General features: G+C 43.4%; 1 protein-coding gene across 2 annotated transcripts in view; it reads left to right on the top strand.

Annotated features, from left to right (window-relative positions):
• ZBTB7C (zinc finger and BTB domain containing 7C) overlaps positions 1-21,250 on the top strand; it is a 200,270-nt gene that overhangs the window by 110,416 nt on the left and 68,604 nt on the right. The window contains exon 1 of one of the 2 annotated variants that reach the window (XM_039545632.1): positions 791-879. The exons of the other annotated variant lie outside the window; for it this stretch is intronic. The gene's annotated coding sequence lies outside the window, so the exon portion shown is untranslated. Of the gene's footprint in view, positions 1-790; positions 880-21,250 lie in introns of those variants that run through there. 2 annotated transcript variants of the gene reach the window in all.

The raw sequence follows: 21,250 nt of genomic DNA, 5'->3' as shown, positions 1-21,250 counted from the left end.
CGCTTTACTATACGTAAATTCCATTAATGGCTCGGGGAAACTCCAGGCAGTGCATTTGGAGGGGATTACTGTACCTGTTGATGGTTAAAGTCCCTCAGTCTTCCACCTCATGTCTTACCCACCACCTGAGTTGTGAGATAATCACCCAGACCAGTACTGCCTGTTGGGTCTTAGTGGCTAAATAAAACTGCATTTATATGCTCCTTGCCTCTGTTTTCCTTCTCGCTCTGCAGATTAATGCACAATACCTGATGCTTTGTTAAGTTATACCCAGGTCCTTTTAAAAAGAGGTGAAAACGTCTAATCCCACCAGTTTTCCTTAGTTTCAGCAAGTTTCACATTTGAAAATGAAGCAAAAAACCAACAAACCCCACTCAGAGAACTCTGATTTTAAATTCTGAACTGGTGTAAATGAGCACAGCTCCATTAACTCCACTGGAGGAGCTATGTCAGATTACAAGAGGTGAGGATCTGGTCCAGAGGGTGTCAGGCGTTAGGTGTATGCTATATCTATAAACATCACCTTTTTAAAAACAGAGAATCTTTCAAAGGAACTTAATTTACTTGTTCTGAAAACAAAGCATGAAAAACTACTGGCAAAATTGGTACATGTCCCACACGCTGGTTAGACCTTAATAGTACAGGTGGACAGCGAGGGCTCTGTGCCAAATACTTTTGGTTTAGAGGGAGTGGTGGGAGTGAATTCTCATAACCGCTCCTTGAAAGGCTTAACTTTCCTCACACAAATCAATGACAATCTCCACTCTGCTGCAGACACCCTCGGAGCTACGTTGCCAGTTTCCCATTAAAACAAAGCGGCGAGTTTTATGATAGACCACGCACGGTGGGGACAGAAGGGGGAATACAAGAGGTGAAAAGGTGGGTTGGACGCTGCTCTTTTCCACACTGTGGCGGGTTTCCAAAAGATCTGATTTTCCTTACAGTATTTGTGGCTTATTTAATCAAGGGGAAGCATCCTGAATTTCATGTGCCGAGGCTTATCTAGTTTATTTCAAAAAGATCTCCAGTGTGCTTAGAGCTCCATACCATGTTTCGGTTGCTGTCCTCTGTTATGATCTATCACGGCTTACATGAATTTTAATTGCTATTCAAACCAGAACCTGCTATTCTCTTTCTGATTTACTCGTGCAGCTCCTTGACTCTTTACCAGGCATGGAGATCTTGGCTGCACATCAAGACATATATAATGCAGTGTCTCAGTTGGTGTGGTTTTTGCAAGTCCGGTTCAGATTTTTTTGTATCTGCGTTTAAAAGAATCTGTTAGCTTCTCCTGTTGATTAGGCAGGTGGGTTCTGAGCACAGGCAAAATGTGTAAAATGCTTGATGTTTTTATTTTATTTTTAATAATGTTTGTTTCAACTTTTGCTTGTTTGAAATTTCTAAGAGGAAAAAAAATCCTGTAAAATCCTTTAAATGTCTTAATAGACCCAATACTTATGGAATAATTGTCATTGAGCACTCGTTTGGAATGTAATTCTTATTATAGAGCTGGTTAGTACGGCTTTAGTGAAGTTTAAACTGATCCGCTTTCTGTTGTCTGTGCAGAAAGCAGTAATTGTGTGGGGGAAACAAGAAGTACTTTATCCTAAAACCTTGAGTCATCCCTATTTGGAAACTCAGGTTAAAATACTGGTGAGTGTCTCTGTGGATCTTTTTGCTTCTTTTTCAGCAAGTCCGATGCTGGTCTATTTCCAATGCAGTTACAGAGTTAACATTTTTTGTTGTTTGACTTGCACTTAGAAAATAAAGTGCTGTTTTGATGGTTCAAAATCTCTCCCAAATCCTGGTAACAGGGATAGCTATAACAGAGTATGTGATGAGGGTAATTCCCATAGCCATGTGGTACATAACATTCCATCTATTTGCATGATTTCTTGCTTATGATATTTGAGATATTCTTATCTGAAGCAGGACTTGGCTATTTAAAGGTTTTGCAGCCAGAAAAGGATTTTCAGTGCTCAGTGATCTTTGAGTTATTCATCTCTTTCGTATGAAGTGTGCTTGTATAGACACAAACCAGTTCAGAAATTTCTTAGTTATATGATTGTGCAGAGAAATAGAATTCGTTCTGCTCTTGTATAAGCACAATACCACTATGGTCTAAGCCCTCTAGTTACAGTATTAGGGGGGAATGCAAATGGTTGTGATAATTTTTTTTCTTTATTGGATTATGGGGCTGTTAGTGAATTGTAGCATAGTTAAGGGGCTACAAAAGCATCCTTATATATGTGTCCCAGCCCAATCCATCACAGACCTTTTTTAAGCAGAGTCACTTGTGTGTGGTTTTATGCAGTGAATGAATGTCCACTAGGGGATAGTTGTGAAACTGACGTTGATGGTCCATATATTACCAAGCCAAATTTGAATCCAGGTCCCTGGAAATGAAGATTGCTACGGTGGTCTAGGTGATGAAACTCGCTGTTGACAACCTTTCTTGAGTTCTAATCCCAGACTTATTACACCACGGGGCAAATCCTCAACCGGGATAAATTGGCATAATTCTGTATGGTCCTATGAGAATTTACCCCAGCTGAAGATCTGCCACAGTATGTCCTGGGCAAGTCACTTAACTTCTCTGTGCAACAGTTTCCCCTTCTGTAAAATGTAGATAATAATAAGTACTGACCTATTTCACAGTGATGTTGTGAGGATGAATTAATGTTTATGTTTGTGTCGAGCATTACTATTGAAAAGTCAGTGCATTTGGGACATCCGTCTCCCTCCCCGCATGCAAGCTGCTATCAGATTTCATTTTGAAAGATGGTTGCTTTTTTGCACAGCAATGACTTATCAAACACCAGGTATGGATTTACTTACTACAAGAGACTGCAGCTATTAGAGTCTAGTATATACAAATTAGCACCCACAGGTATATTTGCATATTAGCTAATGCTGTTCAGATTGAGCAGGTCAGTTTTTTCCAATTGTCCTGGGCCTGAACCATATGAAACCCAACACCTAAACTAGATGCAGTTGGCCTGGTTCAAAGCAGAATAGCTCCTTACCTTTGTGCCTGTCTCACAAATATATACGCCATTCAGGGACACATGAAACAGTACTAACACTTAGCGCTCGACACCTGATCCTGCAAACCCTTTTTCATGTAAGCAGTCTTTACCAGTGCAAGTAGTCCTACTGAAATAAATGGGACTAAGCCCCTTGGGGCAGGGACCATCTTTTGTGTTTGTACAGCACTTAGCGTGGTGGGGTCCTGGGTCCATGACTGGGGCTCAGAGGTGCTACAGTAATACAGATAATTACAATAATAATATTCACACAAGTAAGGGACTGCTCTGGTGAATTTGCAGGATCAGGCGGGTTTGCAGAATCAGGCCTTTATCTTTTGCTTTATATGCCTGTTTCTTTTCTCAGGGCAAATCTACATAACAAAATTAAGTTGATCTAAGGGCTGGTCCACACTAAGAAGCGGGGTCAAACTAGGGTACGCAAATTCAGCTACGTGAATAGCGTAGCTGAATTCGAAGTACCCTAGTTCAAACTACTCACCCATCCAGACGCCGCAGAATCGAAGTCCGCGGCTCCAAGGTCGACTCCGCCACCGCCGTTTGCAGTAGTGGAGTACCGGAGTCGACCGCGGCGCTTCCGGAGTTCGAACTATTGCGTCCAGATTAGACGCAATAGTTCGAACTCCGAGAAGTCGAACTCACCGCGTCGACCCCGCTGGTAAGTGTAGACTAGCCCTAAGTTACGTCGATGTACAACCACTGCAGTAATTAAATCGCTTATCCATGTCCACACTAGGCTCCTTGTGTCGGCGGTGCACATCCTCACCAGGAGCACGTGCACCGATTGAACTTTCAGTGGGGGGCATTGTGGGACGGCTTCTGAAAGTCAGCAACAGTTGATGTCAGCAACTCGGTGTCTACACTGAGACTGTATCGACCAAGCTACATTGACCTAAGCACAACGCCTCTCGCAGAGGTGGAGTTATTAACTCGGTGTAGTCGGCAAGAACTACATTTTAGTGTAGACACTTATAGAGTTAGGTTGATGTCAGCTGCCTTGTGTCGACCTAATTCTGCAGTGTAGACCAAGCCTTACTTGCACCACATTTAGTCACTTACACCAGTGCAAAATGTGTGCAAAATGCTGCCATTCTCACTGGGCAGGGTTGGCATCCACTTGGTGCTTCCTTTGCTCAGATGGAAATGACTAATCAAGGTGCCAGGCAGTGAAGACTCTGGCCCCACATGTTTAAGCACTTTATGAACATTTAATCATGTAAAGGTGAGATTTTCAATGGAGCTTATGGGAGTTAGACACCATCTAACTGTCTAACTCCCATAGGACCCTTTGAAAATCCTACCCTACATAAATAATTAAATGATAGATTTCATATATGAATTCTATCAGAATTAGACAGTTAGATGGTGTCTAACTCCTATCAGCTCCACTGAAAATATATATGAAATCTAACAATTAATTAATATTATATATATATATAATTGTAATAAATGGCAAGGCATTCAACAATTTTTAAAGCAAAGAAGGCCCTTTTTTCAGATTTTGAAGTCTCTGTGCTATTCCTAAAATATGTCACCAATGTAAAGATTTTTATAATCCATGATTCTCACAAATCAAATAACATAACAGTTTAAGATAACAAAGAAAGGGTCATAAACTTCTTCTAGCCTTAATAAATCTGGGGGTGTGATGATTTTAGCAAGCACTGTCAAGTCTGGTTTACTGAAATCTCCTGGTGTTCTAACCTGTCTGTGTTTCACTGGGCTCTCAGCTCCATTCTAGCAAAGGGAACTCAGGCTGATTTAAAAAACTACTAGCAATAAATACTGTGGATTGTTTTGCTTGATAACCTTCCCCTAGAATCACAAAGTGTTTTACATGTTCCACTGAATCTGTCTCTAAAATGAACTGAAGTAGTAGAATGGTCAATCTGGGCTTTAATTTTAAAGGTCTAGTCGTGCAAGCCTAATTCACGAGAGAAGGCCCATTCACTTAGCCGAGTAAGGATCACTCATGTGTTACAGAATGAGGCCTTAATACCATGCTGAATAATAAATACAGGCTTTGTTTTGCATGGACAAGTCAACTCCTGTTATGATGGCAATTTCAGCCAGCACATTGGAGGTCAGTAAATCAGGTTGCACTTCATTTTAAATTCAATGATGGCCAAAAAGTCTGATTCTTTCTCCTTTCCTTTTAAATATAAAGATTAATACAGGGAAAAAGTTAGGCAGCATATAACAGGGTCCCGTCTGTGTTTAGAGTAAATACACAGGTGTAGAATTGTATGGAAACATTTGCTGTGTTCTGATCCAGCTACACAACAGTACAGGTTTAGTCAGTGAGATAGCTGGATGGTTTATTTTCTTTTGGCTGTGCGCCTTAGAGATGAATAGAGGGAGGGGATCTGGTGCTGGCTATTTCTGCCCAGAGCGATTTGGAGGCTCTTTCACATTAGTCAGAGCTCTTTTATTTCTCGCTGTGTGCTCCATAATAACTTTCACTTAAAAAAAAATTCACTCCAGTGCACAACTTGCTTAAAAATGTATTTTCCTCCTCATTTCTACTGACTGGTTCCTGGCAATTGTAAGCTTTTTCCCAGGGCAAGTCCCTCTCCCATATGTGCCACTTGAGAGGGGAATGGTCCTGTGTAGGGTGACCAGATGTCCCTATTTTATAGGGACAGTCCCAATATTTGGGGCTTTTTCTTCTCTAGGCGCCTATTACCCCCCACTCCCATCCCGATTTTTCACACTTGCTGTCTGGTCACCCTAGTCCTGTGCCCTCAGCTCAACTCTGTGAACCAGAGACCAGAAAAGCGTCTGTGCTGCAAGGTTTGGTTCACACCAGTGTTTGCAGGGGCAGAGAACAAACACCTGCAGCTCTATGAGGAGAGTCAAGCTGTGTGAACTCAAATCCCCACCTCACACCTTTGTCAACCCCTCGCCGCAGCCTCTGGCACCAATAACCCTTGAGATCTCTGTCTCCTGATCATTGCTGCCTATCAGGGGCATTCCCTTTCCTGCTGCTTCCTGCTTGGGAGTGAATGGGGGGGGGCTCCCCTGAAGTCCCCCCAGCTGCCAGAATACACATACTTTAAGTCCCCTTTACACTGTCAGAGTTGTAAACGTCAGGCCCTACGCGTTATGGCTGCATCTGTCCTGGTGCTTGGCAGATGCTGAAGAGGAAGAGGGAATGTTTCACTTTGTGGTGGCCCTGAACCATGTGTTTGTGTGTAAGGGTGGAGGGTCAGACTATATTCTAGACTCCTCAGAAGACCCTGAGAATTTGGCCAGGAGTCAGTGGCTCTTTCTAATGGACTGTCCTCCTCTCCCTTCCCCAAATATACAAGTTTGGGGAGTTGCCACCTATTGCCCACTGAGGGCCCAACCCCAGGAGAGGGAGGAGACCACGGGGCTGGCCCAAAGACAATAAGCATAGAAATTCTGGCGCTTACTGGGAGGAGACAGGGTGGAGGAATGGAGGTTTGCCAGCTTTCCAGCTATGCAAACAGCCCACACCCATGTTAGCTGAACTTTCTGTTTAGCCTCACTAAGCCCATCACCATGGTATCTGGGCACCTGTTGCAAAAGTGGGTTGAGGTTCCGAGAGTATGTCCCACCTGGACCCCAGACTCAGTTTGAATCGAGCTTTTCGCTCTGCTGGGAGCTCCTGAGTTCTAACTCTGACACTGCCTTTATGGCATGGGAGAAGTCACTTAGCCTCCCTGCCTTCAAGTCCTGACAAGAGCTAGGTAGTGCATGTACTGGGACAGCTGCTTATTATGGTAATTCTAATCATCTCACTGCAGGGTGGATAAAAATTGATGATTTTTTTGAAAAAAAACAACGTATAGTGGATTTTTAAAATTTAAATTGCTTGTTTTATTTAAATTGGATTTTTTTATGTTGTTGTTTAAATTATAATGTTTTTATTTTTAAAAATAAACCTGTTTGAAATGAAATCTGAATTTAATACAAAATATATTAAGGCCTAAAATGTATTATACTCTCTTAAAATAGGTAAATGTGCTGAATCCATAGGCCTCTTTCACAAACTTTGAGTTAAAGTCTTCTTTTCTGTATAAAGAAGGAATCGGGGGGAAACATCGAATTCTTAAGGTCAAGCTTTATAAATATGGCACAATAGGTGACGTACTGTATTGAGGGCTTGATCCTGTGGGGGACCCTACTCCTGGATACAAGAGATTGGCTAAGTCATCACAGGCATTGGGACTCGGCCTCTGACTCGAGGAGATCATGTATCTCATCAGGATCATGCACTGAGCCCATCTGGGTGGTCTCACACTCCTATTTTATAGCTGCTCCCAACCTGAGCTCTGATTGGCTCAGTTCTCCAGTGATGAATATTTATGACTCCTCATCCATCATGGAAACGTACTTACTTTCTAGTTCATGGAAAAACACTGTTCTGCCCCGTAGCTACCAGGCCTTGCTTCTGGATGGTGGAGAAAGTAAATAAGGAAGTGTTATTTACTCCTTCTCATAACACAAGAACTAGGGGTCACCAAATGAAATTAATAGGTAACAGGTTTAAACAAACAAGAGGAAGTATTTCTTCACACAATGCACAGTCAACCTGTGGAACTCTTTGCCAGAGGATGTTGTGTAGGCCAAGATTATAACAGGGTTCAAAAATGAACTAGATAAATTCATGGAGGATAGGTCCATCAATGGCTATTAGCCAAGATTGGAAGGGATGGTGTCCTTAGCCTCTGTTTGCCAGAGGCTGGGAGTGGGCGACGGGATGGATCACTTCATGATTCCCTGTTCTGTTAATTCCCTCTGGGGCACCTGGCATTGGCCACTGTCGCAAGACAGGATACTGGGCTAGATGGAACTTTGGTCTGACCCAGTATGGCCATTCTTATGGTTCTGGGCACTTCCGGTAAATGAACTTGATCTGCCTTGTTGTGTGTACACAGGCAGAGGACAGACAGACAGAAATCCATGAGTTTCTCAATTGCCTTCCTCTGTCTCTAAATAAATAAAATACTGCAGTGCAAAAGGCATGTGGGTTACACAAGCAGAAATCTTGGATTGCTGCTAATTCTTTTGTTTTACTGGGGATGGGGGTGGGGTGGGGGATTTATGTAACAAGGGAGAATGAGACGAGTGTGCAATGCTGGTGTCAAAGCAGGACACTGTGGGAAGAAGGAGAAGCATTCTTCAGGGTGCAGCCTCTAGTACTGATTTCAGCACCTGTGAACCGGAGAAGAAAACCTTGCCATGGCTACAGGTCATAAAAAAGACCCTATTTGGGAATATTTTCAACAAATTCCTGTACCCCTGGGTAAAAAAGGAACACTGCCAAATGTAACAGTGCAACAAAATGATGCAAGATCTAGTTGTCAGAATGAAACAACATTATGAAAAATGCTGCTCAGAAGGCAATGGCTTTGAAGATGATGATGTGGACATATCTGAAAAATCTGGATCAACTGGTTAGTAAAATTATTTTTGCACCATTCCTATGAACTGCCTGCTATGTCTTACTATGCAAGTAGATGATAGTTTATATTATTGTAATAAATTTGTGTTTTGAGTGGCTTGCTTATGAATTTGAGTGTTTGTGTTAAAATATAATTGGTACGTTAGTTTGTTGTGGGAGTATTTATTAATTACATTTTTCCTGCTGGACTTCTGAAATGATTTTTTTATTGCTCAATATAATCAAACATCCTAGGTGAAGATTTTCCTATTTAAAAGTAAAGTTTTATTAGGCATTTATGAATTTTAACATTTAAAAAAAATTTCAAGCTTGTTTAGTATGTTGCTAAAGATAAAATAAATATTTAGATAATCCCTATGATTTATTATTTTTCCTAGAAAACTGGCTTTAGAATAAATTATGTCATTTAAACAGCAGTACAAACAGCTGCAGTAGAGGAGTCTTTCATTACAATCTCATTTTTTAAAGCAGTGCACTGAGTAATACTTTGTGAGTGAAAGTGACTTCTTTTACCATTTTGTTTCAGAGTCCAGTGCAGACATAAGGGGTTCTGCACATCCATCCTCTGCAGTGTCCACCAGCAGTGCTGCAACTAAACATATGTAAGATAGTAAATTATCTGTATTAAAAAAAAAAGATTTTCTTCATCATCCAATAAAACCATGGATGAGATTGTAATCAAGACCAGCAAATTCCAGCAGACTCCATAGATGAAAAGATTGCTCAGTTCATTTATGCAACAAATTCTCTTTTTCATCTTGTTCAGAATAAACATTTCATTGACACTGTTCAGTCATTACAACCAGGCTACACTCCACCAGCAGAGCAGACATTGCTGGATACAGTGTATGAAAATGAAATTGAACCATGTGCAAAAGACATTGACGGAAAATTCGGAAATCTGAGTCTTGATGAGTGGAGCAATATACACAAGGATCCAGTAATATGTGCTTGTGTGACAACAGAAAATGGGGTTGGCTATCTTATAGAAACGATACATCAGGAGATGCCCATACAGCTGAATACTGAAAAGAAGTAGCAGTAAAAGCTATAGTAAACTGTGAACAAAAATCCAAGTGTAAAGTGCATTAAGCGTTGCCACAGACCATGCTGCAAATGTAACAAAGATGAAAAAAATGTAAAAGAAGATAATGAAGGGAACCTGAAACGTATAACATATGGGCGTGACGCTCATTTGCTGCATTTTTTAGCCAAAGACTTAAGTACAACTCCAGGAATAAAAGAAAATGTTGTTGAAATTGCAAAATACGTCCGTAACAACCGCTTTGCTTCACATTCACCGAAGAAAGCAGGAGGACACAAAACTAATTCTCCCCCAAGATGTACGGTGGAATTCAGTGGTTGACTGTTTTGAGCTGTTTATTAAGAACTTGCTTATTCTGATGAAAATGTGTGAAGAAAATTGTGACAAATTAGATAGAACTATCACAGCCAAAGTAGTCAACATCGGACTAAAGAGAAATTTAGAACTAATGTTGAATATACTGAAATCTGTTTCCGTTGCCTAGGACAAACAGCAGAAAGATTGCTGATGTATTGCTGATACCGTTAAAATTTGGAAAGAACTTCAAGAGACAGTGAAGAAAGAAACACCCAACAACAAAGTTAAGTTGCAGGCAGTAAATAAGTGGATGGATCAAACACTTATTCCATCTCATTTTCTTGCCAATATTCTCGACTCAAAGTACCAATGTCGATGCCTAACTGCTGAAGAAGAACATGGTGCTCTGACATGGGGATCTAATAATCACCCATCAAGCATACCAACTGTAATACATTTCAGTGCTGGGGGCGAACCATTCAAGCAGTACATGTTTGTTGATGATGGTTTAAAGAAAGTCACACCACTGAACTGATGGAAGTCACTAGCTAAGCAGGCTGGAACCATAGTTTGTTGAAGTGCTACCCCGGCTTTTCACATCAGTAGCCTCTTCTGCCCAGAAGCAATATTTTCTTCATTTGGACTAAGTCATTCAAAGTTGAGAAGTCGATTGAGAGTTGAAAAAGCAGGATAACTTGTCTTTCTCCTCTAGTCAATTAATAAAAATGAGGAGAGAAGGGATGAGAGTGACTAGATTAAAAAGTTTTAAAGGACAGCTTGAGTAATTTAGGAGACTATTGTCTCATTTTCAAGAGACTTAGGTGAGTAGGAACTTAAGCTCTGGTCACTTTCACTGTAGGCATATTTGAACATTTTCCCTGACTGATCTGAAATATCCATTTAATTCACTGACTACAGTTAATCTCTCGGTTCCTTTAATAAATCATTTAGTTGTAAATGTGAGACATGTTTTGATAAGAGAAGTTTATGTGTTTAAAATATATAATGTTGTTTTGTTTAATAAAAATAAATGTTACATGCTTTGTGTGTTTAATTAAATTACAGTTACCATTTTAATGAAGCTTGACACAAATCACGAGCAATAAGCTAGTTGTCTAATAAATAAGAAGGGCAACAAAAATGATTAGGGATATGGAACAGCTTCCATAGGAGGAGAGATTAAAAGGCCCGGACAGTTCAGTTTGGCAAAGAGACAGCAAAGTGGGGATATGATGCAGGTCTATAAAATGATGAATGGTCTGGAGAAAGTGGATAGGGAAGTGTTATTTACCCATTCACATCGCACAAAAACCAGGAGTCACCCAATGAAATTAATAGGCAGCAGGTTATAAACAAACATAAGGAAGTATTTCTTCACACAGTGCACAATCAACCTGTGGAACTGATTGCCAGGAGATGTTGTGAAGGCCAAAACTATAACGGGGTTCAAAAAAGATTTAAATAAGTTCATGGAGGATAGGTCTGTCAATGGCTGTTAGCCACGATGGTCAGGAAAGCAACCCCATGCTCTGGGTTTCCCTAAACCTCTGCCATAAGCTGGGACTGGATGACAGCAGAAGGATCACTTGGAATTGCCCAGTTCTGTTCATTCCCTGGCACTGGCCACTGTCGGCAGACATGATAGTGGGCTAGATGGACCCAGTATGGCCATTCTTATGTTCTGGTGAGGATTAGTTACACAATGTCTGTACCATGCTTTGGAGGTGAAAACCAAAAATGCTAAATATCATTATTGGTAAGTGAACTTGTGGCAAAACCCTTGCAACCTGTTGTATGTTAAATGCCAAAAGCTGCATTAAGGCAAGGTTGTGGCTCACAATGGCCTCTTCTGCATCACGTGCCTGATCAAGGGTGTCAACTGATGTGTTAATAAGGAGTGAGGACCGTGACGTGCAATTGAGCAACAGTGGCACCTCCAAAGACATGCCAGGCTGCATGTCTGATCACCCAAGAGATGCAGATGCCATTGATTTCTCAGACTGGACATTTTCCAGTGTGATTGGCCTTTACCTTTCTCTCCAGCCCATCTCAATACAGGCCTGGAAGTCAGGAGACACAGGGTCTATTCCTGGCTCTCTCAGGTTTCCTCTGTGACTTTGGGCAAGTCACACAGGGCCAGATCCCGAAAGCTCCCTGTGCACAGAGACAAAGCGTTCCACACTGAACTGCTTGTTGCAATGGTGCCTTAAGAGAAAGTCCAGTGATTATGGCCACAGTCTAGAATTTGGACTTGGGTTCCCATCTCAGCTCTGCCACAGACTGCCTGTGTGACTGAGGGTAAGTCACTTGCCCTCTCCGGTTCCGCAGGTGTAAAATGGGGAATTTACTTTTATCAGAGGAGTGTTGTGAGGATAAATAGATTGCGGATTGTGGGATGCTCAGATAGTACGGTTATGGGGGCCATATAGGGGCCTGTGATAGACAGTGTTTGCGATTCATTACCAAAGTCCTCCTCATTTCTGGGAATGGATTTGTAATTTGTAGGTTCTCACCACAAAATCTGACACAACATGTTTCCTGCATATTGGTTTTTTGTGACCAGAGCTGGTCAAAGAATGAGAAAAGTTTTTTGTGTTGTGGCGGGACAACGACTCACCGGCACGGCGCCTCCTGCTGGTCGTCCAGGAAATTAGCTCTTTCCAGCCTGGAGCACGCTCTGCGGGCCAATGTCTTGCCTGCCGCTGGACCGGTGTCCTTTCCAGGGGTTCTGCCCATCACAGTATCCCCTCACTCTGGGTCTCCCCACCCAGGGGAACCCCCACCCCTCTATCCCCACCTTGCCTCAGTGGCTACTGCCAGTCACCATCTAGCCCCCGCTCACTGGGGCAGACGGCAGTCTGTAAACCACTCGTCATTGGCAAGGGGGGTTGGACTAGCTGCCTCTGCCTATTCCTGGGCTGCCCCCTGCAGCCCTAGTACCCTTTTGTGGGCCCTTATCTCGGCCTGCAGCCTGGGGCTTTGCTAGGCTGGAGCTCCCCAGCTCCCTCAGCCCTTCCCCAGCACTGCTCCACCCTAGGCACCCTCCTCAGCTTCCCAGACAGCCAGGTCCTTCTCTCTCTGAAAGCTAGAGAGAATGTCTGTCTCTGTCACTGACCTTCAGCCCTCTTATAGGGCCAGCCTAGATTGATTGGGGCTTGGCCTCACTGGTGGCTGCTTCCCTAATCAGCCTTTCATTTCTCCGCCACAGCCCTCTCCAGGGCTGCTTTTAACCCCTCCGGGCCAGAGCGGGGTGACCACCCCGCTCCATGTGTGAATATATTTTTGTGGAAAAATTCATCCCTTTTTCTCTCAACAGATTTCTAAATTTGATACTTTCCCACCACCTCTATTTGCCAGTTGCTCACCTCACAGTGTTTAAGGCCAGTAGAGACCACCAGATCATGTAGTCTGACCTTCTGTATATCACGGGCCACAAGAGCACCCAGCACCCATGTGCTAAGCCAACAACTGAAATTAAACCAAAGTATTACAGCCTACAGGAGAGAAAACTATTGTGTGCCACAGGTAGAGAATAGGAGATTACCGAGGTGCACCAATGCCAGAAGTCCTTGCAACGGCAGGAAATTGTGAGATATATCTCAGCCTTCCACGGTGTCACTTAGGTCACAGGCTTCCTGACGGACTTGTCATTTCCAAACCTTCTGTATGTCCCTACAGCGCTGGCTCTCGACCTTTCTAGACTAGTGCACCCTTTTCGGGAGTCTGATTTGTCTTGCGTACCCTCAAGTTTCACCTCACTTAAAAACGACTTGCTTACAAAATCAGACCTAAAAATACAAAAGTGTCCCAGCACACTATTACTGAAAAATGGCTTGCGTTTTCATTTTTACCATATAATTATAAAATAAATCAGTTGGAATATAAATCTTGTACTTTCATTTCAGTGTATAGTATATAGAGCAGTATAAACAAGTCATTGTCTGCATGAAATTTTAGTTTGTACTGACTTCACTAGTGTTTTTTTTATATAGCTTGTTGTAAAACAAGACAAATATCTAGATGCATAAGGCACTGACTCCGTGGGTGCTCTGGGGCTGGAGTAGCCACGGGAAAAAATTAGAGGGTATCCACCAACAGCCAAGCTCCCCCACTCTCCGCCCCACCTCCTCCTCCCCACCACTTCCTCCTCCCCCTCTGAGCGCGCTGTGTCCCAACTCCTCCGCCTACCTCCCAATGCTTCCTGCCAGGCTGCCGCCAAACAGCTGTTTGGTGGCATTAGCACACTTGGGGGGAGGAGCAGGAACGTGGTGCACTTGGGGGAGGAGGCGGGGCCAGGGCGGGGATTTGGGGAAGGAGTTGGAATAGCGGCAGGGAGGGGGCGGAGTTGGGGCGGGGACTTTCGGGAAGGGGTTGGAATGGGGGTGGGGCTGGGGCGGGTCCTCATGGAAGGGGTGGAGTGGGGGTGGGAGTAGGGGTGCGGGGGGTCAAGCACCCATGGGAAACAGGGGAAGTCAGCACCCATGTCTAGATAAGTTGATATATTCCCTTGAAGACCTCGTCGTACCCTGGTTGAGAACCACTGCCTTATAGCACTCAGAGGTGGATTTATAGAGTGGGTGTGTTTTGACCCCTGGAATAATCATTGTTTATTAAAGCCATTGAGCAGTGGTGGGTCTGGGCTCGTTTCTGCCTTCAAACGAGAGTGAGACCAGGTGACGAAACTCTAAGCGGCCTTGGATGAAGTTAGCACCTCTCATTTTCTAATGAATGCCCAGCAGTGGTGTGATAGCTGTTTTCATAGTCTGTACTGAAAGATTTAAAAATATAAGAACGTTGACGGCCCTTTGGAGCAGTAATTAATGCCTGAATAGGTTAGTTTTATGTAGAGGCTGAAATGTTAGAAGGGGTTGGATTGCAGAGGAAATAGGTTGGATTTGCTTTTCTTTATAATCAATTGTTCTTTGCATTGAAGAGGTCTGGAACTCTATTCTGGTATTAGGTATGTGCCGCTTACTGTCTTATTTATTTTTGGTATGAATTTCAAATGAGAGAGCCACCTAAATGGGCCTGGTACTGCACGGTGCAGGTCTCCTGCCATCACGATACTTTCCCATGTGCTGAGTAGTGTTAGACAGTGAGCTGGGTGGAGGAATGGGGGATTTGCAAAGGAAAAGGCTGTGATTAGTTTCAAAGAGCAAATTGATTTTAGGAGTGGGAGACATCCAGAGAAGTCAGTATGTTAAATAAGTATAGCTGCACATATTCTAGGCCACCTGTGTCAACCCACCGTAGGGTGGGTTGTGCCGCAGAGCTTTCAATGGCCTCCAGTCACCATCCTGTTCCCAGTGGACAAATGGTGAAACCCTCACCTCATCTGGCATAAATGGGCAGTTACAACCGAGGGCCCAAGGACTGGATGGACATAGAGACCTAATGATCCTCCTGCCCTTCAGAGTGGTCTCAGCAGGAGTAGCTCAGAACCTTGCAGGAGGCACTCAGGACCTTGTATGATTGGATCGAAGGAGTCCCAGAAAGACACAGGCAACAACCAGTTGGAGCTTTTTGAATGGATTTCTTTAAGTGGAGATCAGTTATAAACACATTCCCCTCGAGCTTTATCAAAAATGTTTTGAACAGGGGTCTTTGTTCTGCCACCCTCGCTCACGCTGAGTAACAAACCGCCTTATTGTGGGAATATCTGCAGATTAAAGCCCTACTCAGCATGAGTCAGTGCAGCAGAACCTGGGCCCTGTCTTTATTGATATCAGAGGGCAGTATAGTCCAGTGATTAGAGCTGGAAATCCTAGAGTCTGTTCCCAACTTGCCACTGGCTTATTGCTTGACCTTGGGCGAACTCCTAGATTTTAAGGCCAAAAGGGACCATTGTGACCATCTGGTCTGTTGGCCTGCACAACACAGACCATAGCATTCCACCCAATGGTTCCTGCATCACGTCCAGCATATCTGGCTGAGCTAGAGCATGTCTTTTAGAAAGAGAGATCTTGTCTTGATTTAAAAACTTCAAGTGGTGGGTGGACCAGCATACTCTTTGGTAGCTAGTTCCAATGATTAATTATCCTCACTGTTAAAAATGTGCACCTCTTTTCTAGTCTGAATATGCCTAGCATTGGCTTTCAGCCAACTAATCATGTTAACCCTTTTAGAGCCCGCTTCTAGATTAAAAAAAAAACCAAAACCCTCTCCGTGCCTCAGTTTACCTTGCCTCTAAAATCCACTTAAGATTCTTGTGAAGAAAAGTGCTAAAACAAATACCCAGTGTGATGATATTAACATATAGCTATAAATTTCCTGCAGATATTATTTTTTTACATTTACCGTAGCGGAGAAGCAGGATCGTTTTTAATATTCTAGCTTTTCATCTGCGCACAAGCACTTTGAAAACACTTTTGTTGCAATTAATTACAGTGTAATTAAAGCAGAGTGACGATGCTAACTGGGGGCAAAATCTTGTGAAACAAAATAGTGCTTGGGTTGATTTTGTAATTGCTCCGGGTTCCCCACATACAAATTAGAGTGTCAGGATTTTTAATTTACAAGAGACGCATATACACAAAATACTTAGGGTGAGGCTGCTGCTTGCTCTACATGCCTCTGCAAGGGATCAGTAGGTGTAGGGCACCTCCTTTCCCCGGCCTCCCTGCGAGAGCTACCCATATTGGTCCCTGTGCTAGGCTGCTGCTTCTTCTTCTGTGCAAATCAGCAGGGAGTTGGGAAAAGGGGGACAGGGAACGGCTAAGATTTGACTCCACCCTCCCAGCCCACAATGCATTGGACAGTGCAGCTGAGCGGGCACAGAGTGGGAAGTAATCTGTGATCAGGAGTGGATTACTCCTCCTCCCCCAAAGCCAAATTGGGACTCCGCATTGCCTTTGGATCCCTGATCTGCTGCCCCAGGCAGTGTAGCCATGCGCTCTTGCTTCCACGGGGCAGGTGGCACTGTTTAGCCCTTAGAAAACCTTCTCTTACTGCCTTCAAAAAGTTCCCAGGTGACGCACCAGCTGAGGTTCTGCTAAAGGGGTTTACTACTTCTCAGGTGGATGACTGCACTTAATTCTTATTAGTCTATTGAGAGAGAAAGCAGAGCTGTAGTGCACTGACTCATCTATTACAGGTGATCTGCCAAGGTCATAAAAAGGGGTAGTGCCCTTTTCTGCTTCTTTAAGGAGGACTGAGAGCTTTATTTTAAAGGTTCTTTCCCTCCTTTTTTTTTACCTGAGCTATATATCAGGAATATCAAGTCTTGTCTTCCCTGTTTTTGATGGAAGTCTACTTGGAGGCTTAGAGAAATGGAGTGGGCAATTTCTCAGCTTTAATTAAAAGGGCTGGAGTTTTGAATAAGGAGATATTTCCTCCCAACTATTAATAAGACATTTGAGTTGGGTACGTTTTAACAAAAGCGAACAAGACACAGAGTTTACAGTATTGCCAACTCCAAGTGTTTAAAAGATAATTAGTCATATCCTGAGATTGGTTTTAAAACCATGAGATTTAACAAATAATACATTTTGGGTTCTTTTTATTTGCCTTTGGGTGTTGGAACATTCAGGGTTCACATTTTCAAGCTTTTCTCTACAGCCTTGAAGCTTAGAAACCTTTTTTTTTTTTTAATGAAAGCTGAGATTCTCAGGTAATAATGTGATTCTGGCAGCTGCGGTTTTAAGAAAAACACCAAATATCATAAAATTCACAATTAAATTGTGAGAACCAGTGACACTGAGTTTAAATCAGTGCATAAAAATACCTTCCTGTCCCAGCTGCTCAGGTTTCACTTCCTTGGTACCAGTGATGTCAGAATCTTGCTGGTTCTCCAGTCATCCGTAGAGTCTAACAGGGAAAAAAAAAGACTTGCCATTTTTTTTATTAAACAGATAAAGAGGAACACACGTCTATTTTCCCCTTTGCAGAAATAATCGTGTGCCAAGGAAAAGGGATAGAATGATCCAGGCATTTGTTAATGGGTCTCCAAAACCTTTCACTTCTAGGTCACCAATTCCAATGTGAGCTAGCAGGGGCGGCTCCAGGCCCCAGCACGCCAAGCACGTGCCTGGGGCAGCAAGCTGTGGGGGGCGCTCTGCCGGTCGCCGGGAGGGCGGCAGGCAGGGTGCCTTCAGCGGCTTGCCTGCGGGAGGTCCACTGAAGCCGCGGGACCAGTGGACCCTCCGCAGGCGAGCCGCCGGAGGCAGCCTGCCTGCTGTGCTTGGGGCCGCAAAAAGCCTAGAGCCGCCCCTGTGAGCTAGGTCCATAGATTAAAACCTATTGCTGGCTAGTGGCTGGAAGATGTTCATGGTCTTGGTCCAATTGCAGGAGGCCACAGCACAGAGTCTCCTCCCGTGATTAATACTGGGTGATAGACAAAGCCCCAGGACTGAAGTGAGCCTAAATGCTGAACTATCCACTCACCCTAGCACGTTGGCGGGCAGTGGGAGGACGCGTATAGTGCCAGTGTCTGCATTGTACTCGCTCTGTGTGCAAATGGGGAGCCTGAGTCTCCAGGGCTGACAACCTGGCACCTGTTATGAATACTAAATCTACGACACGAATATAAAGCCCTTACACTGATTAATTTGAGCCCATGATGCTCTTATCCTCGTTTCAAAGTAATTGTCTCTCTTGTCCACAATTTTCTCTCCTTACATTTTGCTGCATATTTATTAGGTTTTGTGAGGCTATCTGCAGCCACATTAAACCAATTTACTCCTTGAAATGTCTGACCTTTGATCTGCCAGCCGGATCCTTTCAGAGCCAGGAGAAGAGCCTTTAATAATGTGCACATGAAAGGCTGGCTGTGGATTCTGTCAATTTCAAAACCTGGTCTGGTTAGTAAAGTACTGGATGAATCAGTTATTACCTAGTAATCATTGCTGTTATTTTTGTGCTAGTAGGGTTTATTCCCTCTCTTTCTGGTAACTTAAAGCACCTTATGAGTCAGGTTACATAAAATGAATAGCCAGTCCGAATGGTGGTGCATATATGCATATACAATGTATATAATTCAAGCAGTTTCAGGATCCGCTTAGCCAGCTCTAGTCCTAACATAAATGGTCCCTTTCAGAGGTGGTAGATGAGTGAGGTGCATTTCTCTTTAAGAGTTAAATGTATGGAATGTTCATGTTACATTTAAAGCCTCTCTCCTCCGCATGAGTTCTGGAGGGCCTTAGTCACTGCCCCATCTCTTTAGACCCTGCAGCAGGCCACCGTTCTGAGACTGACCAGCGCTGCTGGGAAGTGCAGATGAAGAGTGAGGTTATGGCAAATGACGATAATATCATACTAACCATCTGTAGATCTCAGAGCACTTTACGAAGGAGGTAAGTACTGTTATCCCTATCTGTAAAATGGGGCCCAGGGACTTGTGTGACCTGCTGAAGATCATACATCAAGTCAGGGGCAGAGCCAGGCATATAATCCATATCTCCTGAGTCCCACTCCACTTCTCTATCCACTAGACCACACTGCCTGGTCATGATCTTTCAGAGTCCTTGGGTTTCTAAGGGGAGCATTGTGCTTAACCCCCATATGCGGGGGCATAAAGGGGAAGGGGCTCTCTGCAACCACTCCGTCTCTTGGGAAAGAGCCGAGGGGCATTATTCATAGATTCATATTAATAAGTTTACAGATTCCAAGGCCAGAAGGGACTATTGTGATCATCTAGTCTGACTCCTATATAATTCAAGCCATAGAACTTCTCAAAATAATTCCTAGAGCAGATCTTTTAGGAAACATCCCATTTCGATTTAAAAATAGTCAGTGATGGAGACTCCACCATAATCCTTGGTAATGTGTCCCAATGGTTAATTACCCTTGCTGTCAAAAATGTTTGCCTTATATCCAGTCTGAATTTGTCTAGCTTCAAATTCCAGGAGCTCGACTGTGTTCTACCTTTCTGTGCTAGATTGAAGAGCCCATTATCAAATAGAAGTTCTCCATATAGGTGCTTATAGACTATGTTCAAGTCACCCCTAAACCTTCTTTTTGTTAATCTAAACAGATTGAGCTCCTTGAGCCTATTACTGTAAAGCGGGTTTTCTAATCCTTTAATCATTCTCATGGCTCTTCTCTGAACCCTCTCCAATTTATCAACATCCTTCCTGAATTGTGGGCATTAGAGCTAGACACAGTATTCCAGCAGCAGTTGCACCAGTGCCAAATACAGCAATAAAGTAACCTCTCTGTACTCCTGTCTTATCCAGTCTCATCTATTTTATTGTCATTCGCTGCTTGTATTACAGTAATGAATAGAGGCCCTAACTGAAATGAGGGTCTCTTGTGCTAGGACTGTACACACACACACACAGTGAGACACAGTCTCTGCCCCAAACATTCAACATAAATAAGGCAGACAGCCTGGGAGAGGAACCAGGGTGTAGTAACTTGGCCAAGGCTGGACAGCACATCAGTGGCACAGCTGGGGATGGAACCCTGATGCCCATACCAGCGCTCTAACCACCCAACCATGCTGTCTCTCCATCTGTTTCTGCATGGCATCTATCCCTGGGGTACCTAAGCACTGGTACTGTGAATAGTCTTTACTCTCGTGAGTAAGGGCAGCAGGATCAGGCCCTTTCCCGGTATTTTAGGAAATATGTTACTGATATTGATATTGTTTATTTCGAGGCATCTGTACCTTCCATTGTATTGCCTGCCACTCCTTGTCATAGCTTTGAAACCACTGAGGCCAATACATTATTTTATTATTTATCGCTATCCATAGGGGTATATGCAAAAAGAACAGGAGTACTTGTGGCACCTTAGAGACTAACAAATTTATTAGAGCATAAGCTTTCGTGGGCTACAGCCCACTTCATCGGATGCATGTAGTGGAAAATACAGTAGGAAAAAATATATATATACACACAGGGAACTTGAAACAATGGGTGTCACCATACACATTATAAGGAGAGTGATCAGTTAAGGTGAGCTATTATCAGCAGGAGAGAAAAAGAACTGTTTGTAGTGGTAATGAAAATGGCCCATTTCCAGCAATTGACAAGGAGATGTAAGGAACTGTAAGGGGCGGGTGGGGAGATACGTATGGGGAAATAGTTTTACTTTGTTACAGGAGAGCTCAAGACAGGCTCCGTGCCCTAAAGAGCTTGCACCTTCACTAAAGACAGGGGCCAGATCTTCAGCTGGTGTAAATCAGTGCAGCTCCTTTGACCTCAGTCAAGCTATGCCAGTTTCCACCATCTGAAGATGGACCTCAACTTTTCAGAGTAGATACTATGGGCTCCAGTCTCTATTACCCTGCATCTTGTGTAGTCATTGACACCCATGCAGATTGGGGTAAAACACCACTAAATCAGAATGATGGCTCTTGGTGTTCATTTTGCATGGACTTGAATGACTACACACAGTGTAGGGCAATGGAGACTCAGCCCCCCATGTCTTATATATTTGTACAGCACCTAGCTCAAAGGGAGCCAGCTTCTAACTTCTGGGTGCAACCAC

This window comes from Mauremys reevesii, linkage group 6, assembly GCF_016161935.1.
Source record: "Mauremys reevesii isolate NIE-2019 linkage group 6, ASM1616193v1, whole genome shotgun sequence".
Lineage (NCBI taxonomy): Eukaryota > Metazoa > Chordata > Testudines > Geoemydidae > Mauremys > Mauremys reevesii.
This window is presented reverse-complemented; position numbering and strand designations above follow the sequence as displayed.